The following is a 17,928-nucleotide window of genomic DNA, read 5'->3' on the forward strand; positions in this document are numbered from 1 at the left end:
CCAGTGATACCATAAGATTCCAATTTGTGAAACAAGATGGAGTGATCAATGGAATCAAATGCTTTGCTAAAATCTATGTAAACTGCTCCTGAGAACATTCCTTTATCAATTGTTAGCCTAACGTAATTTATGAGAGACGCTATTGCAGTATCTGTAGATAGTCCGCGCCGAAAGCCGTGTTGACTATCTGTCAATATGTTAAATTTTTCAATATATTGGTTATATTGGTTGGTTATATTCTGCGCATTTCTCTTTCACCTGATTGATAGCGTACGATTATGGTCTATTGTCGAGTATCCTTTATGAAAGCCTGCCTGATCATTTGGTCGATTGAAGTCTAAGGTTGTCCTGACCCTATTAGCGATTACCTTAGTAAATACCATGTAGGCAACAGGCAATGAGCTGATCGGTCGGTAATTCTTCAAGTCCTTGACGTCTCCTTATGAATTAAGATAATGTTAGCGTTTTTCCAAGCTCTTGGTACGCTCGAGGTCACAAGGCGTTGCGTATGCAGGGTGGCTAGTTTTCCGAGCACTCTCCTCCATCCTTCAACAATTCTGCTGTTATCTGATCCTCACCAGCTGCTTTCCCCCTCTGCATTGCTCCCAAGGCTTTCTTTACTTCCTTCGTCGTTACTGGCGGGATGTTCCATTGCTGTGTTCCACTACCTCTCTCAGTAGCATTCTAATTGCAATCGCTACTGTATAGATTTGTGTAAAACTCTTCGGCTACTTTTTATCCACACTGCTAATGACATTGCCCGCTTTCTCTCTTATTGCATACATCTGGTTTTTACCTATGCCTAGTTTTCTCTTCACTGCTTTTAGGCTACCTCCGCTCTTTAGAGCATGCTCGATTTTCTCCATGTTAAACTTCCGGATGTTGGCTACCTTGCGCTTATCTATTAACTTCGACAGCTGTACTAGTTCTATTCTGTCTCTGGAGTTAGGTGTCCTCATGGTTCGGTGTTTCTTGATCAGATCTATAGTCTCCTGAGATAGCTTCCCGGTATCCTGTTGAGCCATCCTACCGCCTACTTCTACGGCGCACTCTGTAATGATATCTGTGAGACAATCGTTCATTGTTTTTCAACATTACGGCCGTTATCTTCAGTTTAAGTGGAAAATCTGTTCTGCATCACAATGTGGCATTAATTCAAGCTTTCTTCTTTCAAATAATACAGGCTTTTCAGTTCTAACTGACCTTCTTTATGACCCAGTGCATAATTTATTGGAAGGGATTGTACCTCTGGAACTCTCACTGTTTGCTATACTTTCAGTAAGGGAAGCACCACAGTTGACCTTGAGGCAACTGAATAAATTCCTCTGAGTTTTCTTTTTATAAGATTTTAAGCAGGAGTGATTTCCCTTGTTTTGAACAAGGCTTTAGCATGCCGTCTTCAGCTAGTTGTAGCTTAGTGCTTCTGCTACATTTCCTTTTTTTGTTGGATGACTTTATTCCAATAACTCCTTTGCAAGAGCCGCACTGTGAGTGTCTTTTGCTGTTGTGCATAGTCACGTAGTTGTTGCTTTCACCGGTGATATCTCCTGATGCACTAGGACAACTTGAAAGTCTCGTAGCGTGTCACAATGAACTTTTTGTGCATTTGTACAGTTCTTAAAGCATATAAGCCCAAGCTTTACATGCTACTGCACATGGCATCAGAGATACGGCACTTCGGTCCTTCGCATCATCACTGGACCATGCGATTTGAAAGCAAGAACTCCCAAAATCAAAGAAGTTCTGGAATCTCAAAAATATTCCACTCTCCATAGCCGAGTATTTTCAAATAACATTGTTCAAAGATATTTGGGAAGGGCAACACTCTTGGAAAGAGCACATCTTTTTCTGTCACAAATGCACTGTGGGCTAGATGCCTCTAATATAGGCGAAAGAGCCACAGCTGTACCATACACGGCAGTCAATGATGTCAAGTTTTCTGTCTCGGATGTCATTCTGTTTGCCAAGAATGATGAACCAGTGTTTGGTGAAATAGAGAACATTGTATTCTGGTCAGAGGAGATCTTCATTGTACATGTTCTAGTGAAGATGAGCTACTCAAAGTGAGTGAACACATTTGTTCTTGTAAATACGGCGCAAACATTGGTAATTAAGGCTGATTCACTTTTCTATCCTTGGCCACTTTTCCCATACAGAAGAAATGACCTTCATTATGCTGTATCGAAATGCATTCACGAGATGCCGTTCATATGCATGAGATTGTAAAGTAGCCTCAAAACTGGGTTTTTTGAAATCTTTCTTCAGCAATTTGCAGGCATATGCTAATGCAAAAAAGAAAGAGAAGACGTGTTCATATGAAGATGCTTTGTTCTATTCAACTGTGGCCACTGCAGTTATGCAAGATGTGGAACCTGTTGGCATTTATTCCATAATACAACATTTTGGGCGAGTTGGTTACCTACATTCATTATTACAGCGCTGTTGTGTCCCCTTCTTGTTCTGTGCCGTCTTGGCGCTGTAATAATGAATGTAGGCATTTATTCTAGTTGATTTATGGCTATGGGTCCATGTTTTATGAGGATAATGCTTTCTTTATTACTTCGGTGTTCAGTGACGACTGGCTTGTTGAGAACTTTCCAAGGTTGTCTGAGTACATGCGGCCTGTACTTTAAGGGAAGGCTCTTCCTGAACTGATGTATAAGAACAGCCAGTGCCATCAGCTTCGTGCAGAAGTTGCACTGTTTCTTGAGTGAGTTATTTATTTCTTCATTTTTTGCATACTTAATGTTGTGGTGTTTAGCTGCTTCTTGGAATTTGCCTTTTTCTTTTCTGGAGTGAAACGGGATGCATAGACAGCGGGAACAGAGCTGAATGACGGTGGAAGTATAAAATAGCCCTTGGAGATGCCCTAGGGAAGAAATATCCGAATTGCAAATGGGAGGCTCCTAAGCCAGCCACTAGGACTGAGCTCTCAAGAAGTGCTATTCACGTAAGCATGTCGTGATATATTTAGTGAAACTTTTAAAAAATGTACGCACATGATGCTGAGGGCAAATACTTAAGTCTATTGATGAACGCATTGTCCTGGACATGAAGTGAAAGTAACAAGAAAAAAAGCAAATTAGGTGAAGTGGTCGAACCAGAAAATGTGATACAGGATGGGTTAACGCAGCACAAGAACGCTTCGTTTAAAATCAGTCAGAAACGTCGTTGCTAAAACTAAAAGATGTGAACACATTAAGACAATGAGATGAAACAATGAGGAATGTTTTTGCTCCTGAACGAATTTGTATGCACATAGTACACTGTAATGAGCTCCATTTTCATGTCTTCAAGTGACTGTACACTGAAATAGGTTGCACCGCAATGTTATTGATGTTGTTTTGTGCAGAGTGCCTCCATACATAGACTATCACTTCAGCGAAAGATGCAGCGGCACCGCCAAAAGAAAATATTCCTGTAGTGGAAGAATCCAGCCCCGAGGTCACAAAGGAGATGGCAGTGGCAGAGTTACAGGTGGGCTGAAAGTCTTGAATTTAAAATGTGGCAAGTCCAGACAAGTGACATTTACATTTTATGCTGGAGGGGCCTTTATTATATGTTTTTGTTATTGGCTTCGGACACCTTAAGCACATGACCTACACACTGAGAGGGTCATGTGCCTCCTGAAGGTGACCTTCCAAGACCGCTGCCAGCACTATGTTGACCCTTTCTTTGTAGAAGATATCCTAAGCATCTTAAAATTGTTTTATATCAGCCTAAATTTTAGAAAAGTTATGAGTAAAGCATCTGCTTCTCAGCAGTTGCACAGAGTAAATTTAAAAATACAGACATGGAGAAATTGAATTACAGCATTGCAACTGAGTTTATATTGTGGGCAGAAACACAGCTGATTTGCCTTTGGAACATCCAGGTTGAGAGCTCGACGGCACAGGTGAAGATGCATTATTCTGCTATTAAGTGTCTTGCATATCTCGGACTGCAGAATAACAAAACACCATCCATAGCTTCTGTTCGCAAGAAAAGCTCTGTGGATATGAATGACACACACCGTGGCCCCCACGAGCCTGAGCATCTTGTGAAAGCATGATCTCTCCAGAGCAAGCCTCCAGGTACACGTTCTGTTGAATTCGATGGCTCTTGCCATGCGTAAAAAGAGGACATTTTAAATATATAGCCAAACAAAGAAAAATGATATCTGGACGTATTTTATTTTCATCATGATGTGTTACTTCATCATCTGGATTATTGAGTGTGACGCTGTATATCATAGTTTTATTTTCAATGCGTAGGCACGTGTGTGTTGCGCCAGTCTAACACTTAAGCCAGGAGCGCAATAAAGATGCAGTAGAGGGTCATTCACACTGAGCATGAACAAGGCTCCATGTGACTGCGCAAGTGCGGAGCACCACTGCGACCAAGCCAGTAGCAAACCCGTGCAAAGGGGCAGATGACACGAAGCATCACGTCGAGGTCCTTCTCCTCGTGCGCAACTATGCATTGATTCATGAACGGGTGTGATTTAATGGCAGTCCGCAGGTCTGTGGCCACGCGGAGCAGTCTACTCGCTAAGTGAGACTCACACTGCGCTTGAGCAGAAGCCACGCATATTTTTTTCTTTTTCACAATGGCAACAAGCAGCTGACACGTGCGCGTAGTCAGTGCTTCGGTGAGCCGCATCTGAAGCATCCCTTTCGTTTCACTCTCGTGGACTCGGCTGTCAGGTGAAGGGGCAAACTGCTAAAAGTCGATCAGTTTGAGCATCTTTTCCCTACTGCACTCATGGAAACGCGTGAAGGGCAAGGCGGATGCGTCGAGCGCGGGAGGCAAGACACGTGAGCCGCAGACAGAACAAAAAACTTCCATCCCATGCCAGGCGCGAGAGCATATGAATGCGGTGTCAATAGCAGTGTGCTGGCGGCCGACGCTTTTTGCGCAAGCAGCACTGCAAACACCACATCAGTTGAAACATACTGCGTGAAACTTCTCACTTGAGAGCGTTTCAGTAGTCTGCGACAAAAGCAATGTGCGCCCGTGAAACCAAGACATGTAATACTTGGGCGCAGGATAAGCCTATCGATATCTGCCGAAAACAAAATACAACACAAAAAAATATTAAAATTTGCGGTGTCTTGCTTCTAGGACACTTATTTTTCTTATACGAGAGGCAACTTTGCTTGTCAGGGCAGAAAATCTGAAAAAGAGACAACCACTGCAAAACAAAACTTCATACTCACCGAGATCAGCGATTCTGCATGCTGTGGCGTGGTCGCATTGAATTCTGTCCTCGGCCATGTCGGCAATACGCACCACCATGTACTGTTTGCACTCACACTGCTGTTCATTGCAGCGGCCTCGTAATGTTCCGCAAACGTCTCTCTGCCTGACAGCCATCGCAAACACATACTGCACATGCACAACACGCGCACGCCGTCAAGCAGTGGGATGACAAGCAGCACTGCAGAGCTGCTTGTATCGTTTGTAGAAAACACTCAAGAGAGCTATAAAGTTGATCAAACCTACCTGCAGGCATTATAAAACTTTTTATACTTGAAATTACTAAATTTTGCAGTTTAAAATAGTGAAAAAATTCAGTAGTGTGTTTGACTGCCATAAAAATGCCGACCACAAAGCCACTCAAAGCCACTCATGCCGAAGGAAGCCATTCCAATCCAATATAATTGCACACGCTATTTGAACTCATTCTCCTGTCCTGATCCTCCTCGCCGAAAGTGGCAACCTCACAAAAGCTGAAACGTATGCATATACGTATACAGCGCATACTTGATCAGATGGATAGGTTCAGTTTAGAGGTATACATGAACTTCATACCTATAAATTTAGGTTGTGACCTCTGTAAAGGAGTATGTAAACCTTTAAACAATGCAAAGAAGGAAAACATAAAAATGTTGAGCTGTGTAACCTATAAGATAAAGGTTAAACACCTGTAAAGATATAAATAAAGGTTACGCGATTAAGAATGTACGCTGCCGAATCCAATGCCAAAGGCTGAACTTTGCAATTCTTCTGTTTCTGCTAAAGCTCTTGTTGCCGCCAGTACTGGTATTCCTCCATGCTCTTCTCTGATTGTGCCACTCTTCTGTGATTCTTTTCGCGAAGCAAGTATTGTCTTTACGCCATCTTATAGTGTTCTCTGCCGCCACTGTCTGGCGCTTCCGTATACCCTGCTCACCATATCTGCTGGCCTCACCGCATTGTGGATCTCGAACCCGTTTTCAAGCCCCTTCACTCTGCGCCATGGCGAATGCATCAGCCCCATGTGGCTTTTTGATTCTCTTCGATTTAATCAAGCTGATGACAAATGTTTATGGTTTATTGGGGTTTAACATCCCAAACCAACTCAGGCTATGAGGGACGCCATAGTGAAGGGCTCCAGAAATTGCGGCCACCTGAGTTTTCTTTGAGAAACGTGTCATGTAGTAAGCCTGTAGGCAAAGCATTTACACTATGTTTCACTCACTACAAGGGGTGCACTAGTTTTTGGTTGCAGATGCAGGCAGTGCAAACATGAGCGCTAGCTTTGACAGCATTGTACCTGATGCATGAAACAGAGTATAGGTGCCCACGGCAGAACCACAAATGAGGCAGTACAGGGGGATATGGGCTGGGCATCATTGGAAGCTTGGAGTAAAATATTTTATGAAGAACACCTGAGGAAATTGGACGATAACAGGTGGGCAGCTAAGGTATGTAAATACTTGTACAAAAGATGCAGATACTTATAAAGATGATCAGATCACTGAAGCTTAAGATGTGGAATCTGCAATGAACAAAGTAAAATCACAGTGCACTGTACTAATGGCCGACTTCAATATGAGCGATGAACGCAGGCAAGAAGCAGGCTGGAGACCAGGCGGTAGGCAACTATGGCTTAGGCTCCAGGAATAGCAGTGGAGAGTTATTAGTAGAGTTCGGAGATAGAAATAATTTACAGATCATGAATACCTTCTTCCGCAAACGAACAATCAGGAAGTGGACGTGGAAGAGCCCCAATGGTGAGACTAGAAATGATATAGACTTCATACTGTGCGCTCACCCTGGCATCGTAGAGGATGTGGAGGTCCTCGGAAAGGTGCATTGTAGCAACCAGAGAATGGTAAGGTCTCAAATTGGCCTGGATTTGACGAAGGAACAGAAGAAATTAGTGAAGCGGAAGCCCATTAACGAGTTAGCGGCAAGAGGGAAAGAGCAATTCAGGATATCACTGCAAAACAGGTATTGGGCTCTAACTGAGGAAGACGATCTTAATGTTCAAATAATGAACATTAATCTCATAGCTATCATTGTGGAATGCGTCGTAGAAGTAGGTGGTAGGATTGTTCGACGGGATGCCAGCAAGCCTTCTCAAAGATGAAAAATGAAAAGAGCTGAAAAAGGAACGAGCATGAAAGTCTCTAACCCTACAGACAGAATAGAACTGGCAGAGCTGTCAAAGTTGATAAATAAGTGCAAGGTAGCCGTCATAAGGAAGTTTAATATAAAGAAACTTGAGCATGTTCTAAAGAATGAAGACAGCCTAAAAACAGTGAAGCGGAAGCTATGCATATATGTAAAAATCAGATGTATGTGATAAGAGAGAAAGAGGGCAATGTCACTAGCAATATGGATAAGGTAGAAAGTAACCCAAGAGTTCTACACAAATCTATACAGCCTCCGGTGTAAATGGAATGTTAATGAGAGAGGCAGCAGTGCATAGCAATGGGACATGCTGCCAGTAAAGAAAAAGGAACTAAAAGAAAGAAGGAGCAATGCAAAGGGGGAAAGCAGCTGGTGAGGATCAGGTAACAGCACATTTGTTGAAGGACGGAGGAGAGATTGTGCTACGAAAACTAGCCACCCTGTATACACAATGCCTTAGGACCTGGAACATATCAGAAGCTGACAAGACCGCTAATATTATCTTAATTCTTAAGAAAGGAAACGTCAAGGACTTGAAAGACTACAGACCGATCAGCTTATTGTCTGTTGCCTACAAGGTATTTACTAAGGTAATCGCTAATAGAATCAGGACAACCATAGACTTCAATCAGCCAAATGACCCAGGCAGGCTTTCGTAAAGGACACTCAGCAATATACCATATTCACACTATCAATCACGTGATAGAGAAATGCACACAATATAACCAACCCCTATACATAGCGTTCATTGATTACGAGAAAGCATTTGACTCAGTGGAAACCTCAGCAGTCATGCATGCGAGGCATTGCGGAATCAGGGTATGGAAGAGTACTATGTGAGAATACTGGAAGATATCTATAACGACAATATGCCCATCCATTGCGAACCCCTCTACTTTTCAAGCAGCTGATAGGATTTAGCGCCTGAGAGCTGTGCAGGCCAGGCTTGTTTCAGCTAGGTACACGAAATTGTCTCTGAAGTGTACGTGTGCCGTACACTTGAGGTCATTTTTCCAGTTGCAAATCGGCAATATGTCTAGGTGTTGGAGTGCAGCGTACCTAAACGTAGTTAATGCACAATCTCACACACATGCACAAACGTGGAGGCTAACAAAGAGGGGTCAGCTTAAGTTAAGAACAACGCAGCGAGCTATGGAAACAAAAATGATAGGTGTAACGTTAAGAGATCGGAAGAGGGCGGAGTGGGTGAGGGAGCAAACGCGGGTTAATGACATCCTAGTTGAAATCAAGAGGAGGAAATGGGCTTGGGCAGGGCATGTAATGTGAAGGCAAGATAACCGCTGGTCCTTAAGGGTAACGAAGTGGATTCCAAGAGGAGGCAAGCGTAGCAGGGGGCGGCAGAAAGTTAGGTGGGCGGACGAGATTAAGAAGTTTGCGGGGATACAGTGGCAGCAACTAGCAAAGGACAGGGTTAACTGGAGAGACATGGGAGAGGCCTTTGCCCTGCAGTGGGTGTAGTCAGGCTGATGATGAACAGTACCTAAACATAGTTAATGCACAATCTCGGGCAGAGAATGCACCTCGCTGGACAGCTGTGCGCAGCAGGTGCACTGGACCGGAAAGGCCGCTTTTGCCAATCTAGCTAGTTTTCTTTCGGTGTGCCTCGTGGCCCATGTGTTCCCCTGATTCACATTGTTTGCAAACACAGGTTAGTTTGGGCAGAAAAAAACAATGAAAAATAAAGTGCCCTGCCTGCACCTGCAGTGTTGTTACATGGCATTTAAAAAATTCAGAAGATTTCAAAGAAAAACATAATGGCAGTATGCAATTCTGGACGAAGTAACTTTTCATTTCTGCAGGGTTTGCAGCTTCTGGCTCTCCTTCGGAACAATCAGTTTGTCAGTTACAGTTTGTAGCTTCCACTTTCCTTTCGGAATAGTCAGTTTGTCATCTGCCGTTTTGCAGAGTATGCAGTTTGTCATCTGCCGTTTTGCAGTAGTGTATTGGCCTCCTGTGGGGAATGACCTGAGATGAGCTGCAGTAGTCAAAGGCCTCAAAATTATCGAGAGCATGAGACGCAAGTGCTACCAGTGCGCCCTTTTGGGTGGTCAGAGCAAGAAATTGTGAAGCATTCTGCTGGCCTCTCAGCTTGTCGAGGACAATTTCTGTGAAGAGCACTGCATTGACTACTACTGCTTGAGGGAATTTCAATCCACCCCTTGTCATGCCTGCAACGAGTATGTTTTTGTGATGGTTCAAATCTGTGTTTTCTAACGCAAAGATTTTTTTACAAAATGCACGGACCAGCTTCTTCAGTGCAACATGTGCACAATATACCACTACATTGATCACAGCCAGCATCCTTGAGGCTTTCCTCTCAATGTCTGTATTTGTAACTCGAAGCTGCTCGTGATAAACTGAATCATCAGTTGTCTTCGAGACTGGCTGTGTTGATCTCCAGTCAAGAGGATGTACAACTTTCTGCAGCCTTGGTCTCCTCTCAGAATAATAAATTTGTCAAACCGAGACATGATACTGAGAGTAATCCATCTGGAATTTTTCAAAACCCCAGCTCACGCAAGCAGTACAATGAAATTCCATGCAGAGCATGGCTTGTCTGGCCAAGAGCCATGTGTGTTTCTGGCGGGAAATGCCTGGCTTTCATGCTTAAGGCTGGCCCAGTAATCAAGCCACTCTAGTACCTTTTCCAAAAATTCCAACTGGAAGCAGGATGCGGAAGTTACTGGGCGTTGCATGTCATCCCGCAGGTGCTAACCTTTCCTTGGGGTCTTAACATTTACAATCTGCCACCAAGTTAGACTTGTGGAAGTAAAGCCTGCAGTTACTTTTGCATGCTGTAAGCAGGTAGAGTTGTGTGCAGCTACTGTAGACTCATTGAAAATTCACAGTGCAAGCTTCATGTTCTGCCGTTCCATATTAGATGGGTCCAGTGCCTTTAAGACAGTGTAGGTGCTATCTTTAACAGCTTGTTTTGCTCTGTATCATGTAACTCACATGATGCACTGAGGATAGGTGGCCTAGGGTTGGTGCTATTCAGGTCAGAAAAATATATGCATTTTCCAGTGTTTTGCTGGTTCAACCAATAATATTTTATGTAGACTTTGACACATGAACTGTGCCTGTAACAAAAAATAGTGGCCAAGATAGACCAGCTGGATGCTGATAAGCAATGCTTGCCTTAGGAGGGTCTGAAAAAGGTCATTGCTTTCCGAATTATCAAGTTGCTGTCAGAAACAACTGCTATATTTCTGAATCCAAATAACTCAAGCTCAGTGTGATTAGTTTCCTTAAGAATTCATGCAGAGTGTTTGTGTCAATCTGGGCTACAGGCAGAATATGAACATCTCTATGATTTTAGAGGGCTCTGAATCATGAAAACATGAGCTGTTTTAGCTGGATTCGAGCTGGCTGTAGAACCTGTGATAAAACCACCTTTGTAGTCAAAGTATGCTTATCAGTGGATATCATCCATCATGAGAATCAAAGTTTGTTAATGCTCTTTAATCATGTTCGAAATCAACTTTGTTTAATTGAGGAAACAAGAGTCATGTTGCTGTAGGACAGGGCTTATTTGATTCAAAGAACATTGATGCCTTATGGTAACAGGGTGGGGCAATTTCATTTAACTTCTATAAACGTATAAGCATGCAACAATATAGTAAACAGCAGTCCTGCAAAAACAAGCATATGTGGAGAGTATCATGAAGCATATTTCCAAATGAGCTCCACTTGGCTGCTTACAAATGTGAGTACTACCAAGAGCCATCCATGGAATTCTTGCAACTGGCACTCATTGCACACATCCTGCTGCAGCATCAACACAATTTCCAGAAGACTGTGAGCTTTTCGGTTGCGATCTGCAGAGCAAGTTATGTGTAGCTGCTCAACAGACTGCAATACTGCATTTAGACGCCTTTAGAAAAGTGTGAAGGTACATTAACACTGGGTGGGAAGGCTCTTGATGTAGGTTTCTCCAATTGACACGTCAGTGCACAGGTCAGCTGACACTGCCACTGAACTGCACATAGCGGGAGCACGATGAAGTGATAGGTCCAAAAATATGACCTTTGATTCCTTGATGACCACAGTCCAGAGGTCTGACACCGAGAAGTTTGAAAGAGCATGGCAAAACTCCACAAAACTGCAGACATTGTTCTTCTGGTCTTCTTGTGCGGCCACAAAAAGCGCAATATCTCTTCATAACGATGCCGCTTCTAAGCGAGCTTAAGTCTTTTCTTCTGGTGCCTCTTGGGCGGATGCTGATGGGCGATATATACTTGGAGCAGTTAGCAAACGTGCTGGGGACTGTAGTTTCCTTTAGGCAAACGTGCTCAAGAGGCACTTCAATCACCTTGCCAGTCTGTGCATCCGTGTACGTTGCCGTTCCAACGAAGTCTGTCGGAACAAAATGTTTCTCGCATGGCCGCATACATGAAAAGGTCAAAGTGAGCACGAAGACAGACCACACAAATCCCTACAGATGAAGAGAACTAGTGGGGCGCACTTAACAGAACTAACATCGTGAAAAACGCTTAATTAAATACTCATGGCATAACCAAAAAATCTAATGGTTTGAAAGCATAAAATTTGCACGACAAACAGCCTTTGCCTATGCCGCTCTACTGCGGGTCACTCAAGAACCTGTAGATGCGTACACCTGAACACTTCACACCGTAATTTGACTCGCAGTTTGCAGCACAACAAGAGCCAGGCATTCTGAAGTGCAGCGCACACGGTTCCTATAGCCAAGAGCATCGTCTTTACACCATCCGACGTCTTCATGTCTCGTCATGGCTTGGCTGTGTCATTCGCAGTGCTCACTGTTCAAGACGGCTGCAGCCTCATCCCGATTCCAACCCTTTTCTGAGCCCCTGCATATTTCTCCGTGGCGAATGCCTTGGCCATATTCAGCCCGTCGACTCTTTGCTGGAACTTGACCATTGTGCCGAATCATGTTCTCTTCCTGCTCATTCTCTTACTTTGCCCGCATCGGCCACAAACGACGATTTTGCTGATTAAGTCGACGCCAGTCTTGTCACACCACACCTTGCCAGACTCCTTCACCTACTGGACAAGTTTCGCTCTTCTTTCGACGTAGATCAAAATCGACAAGGTTGCATGTCTACCATGACCCACGAGATCAACATCGGAACCCACTTGCCACTTCGTCAATGCCAGTACTGCGTCTTTCCAGCCGAACGCCAGATTATCAACACTCAGATGGACGACATGTTCAGCAAGGCATAATTCAACCATCCAATGGTCCGTAGTCCTCTCCTGTCATTCTAGTGAAGAAAAAAGGCGGCAGAATATGGTTTTGTGTCAATTATCGGCGCCTTAACAGGATCACCGGCAAAGACATTTATCCGCTGCCACGAATTGATGACGCCCTTGACTGCCTCCAGGGCGCGAAATTCTTTTCATCTTTAGGGCTGCGACAGGGGTATTGGCAGGTCCCTGTGGTGGAGGCTGACCATGCCAAGACAGCTTTTTTCAGACCAGATGGCCTGTATGAATTTAACGTCATGCCTTTTGGGGTCTGCAATGACCCAGTGACTTTCGAGTGCATGATGGACGCCATTTTACATGGCCTGAAGTGGACAACATGCCTGTGCTACTTAGACAACATTGTAATCTTCGCGCCTGATTTTGAGACACACCTTCACGGCTTGGGGCACATGTTGACATGTTTAACTGCAGTGGGGCTCCAACTTAATCTCAAAAAGTGTCGCTTTGGCGCCCGCCAACTGACCATTTTGGGGCACGTCATCTCTAAGGACAGCGTGCTACCTGACCTAGCCAAACCTCGTGCCGTCGCTGAGTTCCCTAAGCCCTCAATTCTGAGAGAACTTCGCAGCTTTCTTGGCTTGTGTTCTTACTTCTGACGCTTCGTTCGAAATTTTGCCTCCTTCATCGTGCCACTTATGAACTTTCTTCGGGGCTCCATTGACCTGTCCGGCTGGTCACTTGCCTGTGACGACGCATTCACCACCATGCGCCAGCTGCTCACAGCGCCTCCCATTTTACGACACTTCGACCCCACTGCTCCCACCGAAATTCACACCGATGCTTGTGGCATTGGCCTTGGTGCCATACTTACGCAACGTAAACCTAGATTTCACAAGTACGTCGTTGCTTACGCAAGCTGTGCCATGACAAAACCGGAATCCAGCTACCCACTCACTGAGAAAGAAAGCTTGGCCATTGTTTGGGCGATCAGAAAGTTTCGCCCATAGGTTTACGGCCATCCTTTTGACATCGTCGTGGACCATCAGTCCCTTAGTTGGCTGGCCTCTTTGAAAGACCCTACAGGCCGCCTTACTTGCTGGTCTCTACGCCTACAAGAATACGATATCCATGTCATCTATCGTTCCGGCCGAAAACACGACGCCGATGCTTTTTGCCACTCTCCACAAACGCCTGACGCTGTCTTCCACTTGCAAGTTGGCAGCGCTTCGCTGTCGTTTTAAACCGAAACCAGTAGCAAGCAGCACAAGGACCCCTGGATACCTTGTACGTTTTCTCTCCAATTCCTCAGCAGCACTCGTGCCCTACGTTGCCAGGCTGCTCACTTCGCCATTCGTGATGGTCTCCTGTACCGCCGCAGCTATGTCTCTACTGGCCGGAAGTGGTTGCTTGTCATCCCTACCCATTTACAGTCGATATTCTGCACCTTATTTCACAATGACCCGCAGTCTGCTCATGCCGGTGCCTTTAAAACATAAACACGACTCCTACTCTGCTATTATTGGCGCGGTATGTTCACCTGCGTCTGCTCGTGCCCTGACTGTCAACGTTGCAAGCCCGCTGCTCACCCCTCAGTTGGTCTGATGCAGCCTCTCCCTTGCCCTTCCCGTCCTTTTGACCGAGCTGGGATTGATCTCAACGGCCCCCTTCCTTACACTGCTGCTGGCAACTGCTGGATTATTGTAGCCGTCAACCACCTAACGCGTTACGCCAAAACCGTGTCCCTTCCTGCTGCTACGGCCCCACACGTTGCCTCTTTGATCGTGCACCATTTCATTTTTCATCAATTAGCACCCCGGGAACTGCTGAGCGACCGTGACGCGTCTTTGTGTCCGAGGTCGTGGCATCCCTTCTCAAACAATGTAGATCACTCACCATACCGCCATGGCCTAGCATCTGCGGACTAACTGTTTGACGGAACAGTTTAACCGCACCTTGGGTGATATGCTGTCGATGTACGTGTTTTCCGACCATTCCGACTGGGACAGGATCATGCTGTTCATCACCTACACCTACAACACCGCCACGCAGACCACCACCGGCTTCTCGCCATTTTTTCTTCTCTATGGGTGAGAGCCTTCCTCACCGCTCAACACTGTACTTCCTTACTGGCCTGATGAGTCTGAGTGCAGCACCATTTCGGAGGCTTCCAAGCATGTTGAGGAATGCCGTCAGCTCGCTCGGTTGTTAACGTCCGGCAAGCAGGGGTTCCAGGAATTCCGCTTCGACACCACCCATAGTGGTGACAGTTTTCTACCCGGCTCTCTCGTCTGGCTTCGCGTGCCATCTACCACACCCGGCCTCTCCTCCAAACTTCTCCCGAAGTACCACGAACTTTACCGTGTCGTAGAGCGCACTTCCCTGGTCAACTACACTGTCGACCCCATGACACCCGCGACAACTGCGAGACTGTTCATGTGTCACGCCTGAAGCCGTACAATGACCCGTGTGTATTGTTGTCTCCCTGAGTAGCCAGGATGGCTTGGCCTTCAGCTGGGGGTGACTGTAAAGAGGAAGATGGCCAGCGGCAGCTGCATCACCAGTACACGGCGCGAGATTGTTGCGTGGATGACCGGAGCTCAGACTGCCATTTTATTGGCTAGCTGTCCTTAGGCTGTTTCCCTGGAAATCCTGTTACACAGCAGATAAAAGAGAATTTTATGGCAACTTTGCACAACACAGCTACCATGCTGCAGCACAATCACCACACCAATCCAATGACCCTATGTTGCCAACAGAAACACCCTGCAATTCAATGAAACAAGCGAAATCTTTGAATAAAGTTACCTTACATGCATTAGTTATTCACAGCTTAGTAACTAATATTATAATGTCTAGCTAGTCAACATTCTTGCGCACACGAATTTGAACTCTGGTGAATAAAGCAGCCCTGTGAAGTTCTCGGTGATGATGCCTCAGCCGGCAGGGCCTTTCATTGTCATGCCAAGGAAACTGACCTAGTTGGCCCAACTCTCAATCTACACAGGCTTGGCTCAAGCCCAGAAACGACACGAAAACCAAGCGCACTTTTTCATAAAAGTAGACGTTCGTGTTTCTATAATGTATTTGAAGGAGTCCTGCAATGCAAATGAAACCTGTAGTTTTTGTTCTTTCTATGCATAGCATGGGACATGGTAATGCCTCGATGTCCAAAGAGACAGCCTAAATGGTGAAATGCAATATTTTAATAAGCCCCAGATATGCTTGTCTTGTGCTGATATTGAAGAAGCTTAATGGTGATTTTCGGCAGTGGATATGAGGTTGCAACCAAACTGGACACGCCATTATTGATTCATTGGCTGTATAGTTTGAACTTAATTCTTCTATACTTGAGAAATGGATCCATAATATAATGTCTCTGAGTACTGTCACCTTTTCGCTGGAGAAAAGAAAAACTACGAAAGAAAGCAGCAAAAGCAAATGAATGCTAATAAGAATCAAGCTAGGAGTGACAGTTTTCATTTCACTTAAAAGTAACGTGGAAGTGACCCGTGCTGTTTAAACTGCCAATACCAAGAAGGCAGCGAAAAAAATTTGGAACCAAACCGAGTAGTCATGCCAAAGCATTTGTTTGGCCTGGTCGCTTCATGGTATTACTTTCCTGGGTTTTATCAGTTGTGATGAAAGAGTTGTACACTCTATTCCACTGAGTTGTGGTTCCACATATATAGGACAAACGGGTTAAGATGTATGAATGATAGATTGTGTGAGCATCATTATAAGACAGACAATCAGCTATCGGGGCACATAAGTGACCACTGCAAAAAACTTAAATGCCAACCTCACTTAAAAAACATATGCATACTAAAAAGAGCTGAAAACAAAATAACCAGAGAAATACTTAAAGCTTTGGAAATAAAGAAGCATGGCGAATCCTGTATCAGTAGCCCATCAGTGTCTTTACCGGCACAGGAGCTAGTGTTTCTGGGGTCCAGTGCATGAACGGTGTGTGTTCTCACAAGATGTGCATGATGTGAGTTTTCTTCATGTTTATTGCTTGGCTGCAGATGCATGATCTGTGTTACAAGAAATAAACTCCCAGTTGTTAGTGCACCTTACGTGTGTTGTCCAAAATTTTTTCATCCCTTGGCACCAGTTGCTACTCTCATGTTGAACCAACTCACCCAACAGTACGTTCTGTTCAATTTCCTGGGTCGTCGGCACGTCCGGTGATAATATTAGACTCAGGTTAAAGGGGCCGTGATGGCAAATTTTCACGCATACCCTGCTTATTGCACTTAATTCCCAACACATTAAATTACAATTCATCAAAGTTTAAGTTGATTCTATGCACAAGATATTTTTAAAACAAATTTTTTTCGTTTCCTTCACAAGCTGCTGGCCGGTCTGGTCACAAGGGCATACCCGCCCAGCATTATCTGTTGCGCATTGTTTGCTGCTTTGAGGTGCTTGCATGTACAATGTGGATGGCGGTCACTTGAAAGTTTTTTTTTTTAACTTAGCAAACTAAAATGCATTTTTCGCGTTTTCTTTCTGGAAGCCTTCACCTTAGTATGAGAGCTTAGTGATTCTTGGGAAAGCGGACTTGCTCGTAGCGCCCGTTTTCTGATTGTTGAGGATACAAAAATTGATGCACCTCCCACTTTATTATTTACACTTTGAAGCATGTTATTCGTATGTCATGAGTGTGGTCTCTTTTGAGCAGTCAAGTGCTCCCATGTGCAAAAAACGGCATGTGCCCTGCATGCCTTCACCAAGGTGCACCGTGAATGGGTCCAAAATCTTGTATTTGGAAAACACACCTTATAAAGAATCTGACGTTGACGTGCCACATGAGCTTAGCTTGCATGCCTGATCACATCAGACTGCAGAGAAGCACCACAAAGCTGGCATACATGTAGAAGGTAGAAAAGTGGTCATCTAAATGTACCGCAGAGTGCGTATCAACAACGATGGATTGGCGTGCTTGAGCAAGGTCGAGTTTGTGGGTAGACAAGGTCAGAGCCATCCAGGACTGTTCGATAGAAAGAGATTTCCTTGCGTGAGGCACCCGCATAGCAGTAACACCAGTGCTGGTGAGCCCATCATATATAAAACTTGTTAGAGACTAATACTGCCACTGTCCCAAACATCGCTTACTTCTGCAATTCTTTGGAGTTCAAATGAGCACCATGGATTTCTAAAATTTGAACACGAGTCGTTACGTCTGGCATTAATGCTGCAGCAAAGGGGTCATCCTGGCACCGTAGTCTAAAGCAAGTTCATACAGCAACATATATCTATTCTTTTCTCTTCCCGTGCATTGCGCTATTTCCTGTTCTTGAATATAGCACCTCTGCCTCCCAGAGAATCCTGATG

The 17,928-nt window shown here is 44.7% G+C and overlaps 1 protein-coding gene and 1 pseudogene across 1 annotated transcript in view; one reads left to right on the top strand and one right to left on the bottom strand.

The window, feature by feature from the left end:
* Positions 1 to 15,039, top strand: part of LOC149326303 (uncharacterized) — a 35,536-nt pseudogene extending 20,497 nt beyond the window's left edge.
* LOC149326302 (uncharacterized) overlaps positions 1 to 17,928 on the bottom strand; it is a 106,929-nt gene that overhangs the window by 46,953 nt on the left and 42,048 nt on the right. The window lies entirely within an intron of this gene.

Source organism: Amblyomma mixtum, chromosome 10 (assembly GCF_055824585.1).
Source record: "Amblyomma mixtum isolate Tamu chromosome 10, ASM5582458v1, whole genome shotgun sequence".
In the NCBI taxonomy this organism is placed as follows: Eukaryota; Metazoa; Arthropoda; class Arachnida; order Ixodida; family Ixodidae; genus Amblyomma; species Amblyomma mixtum.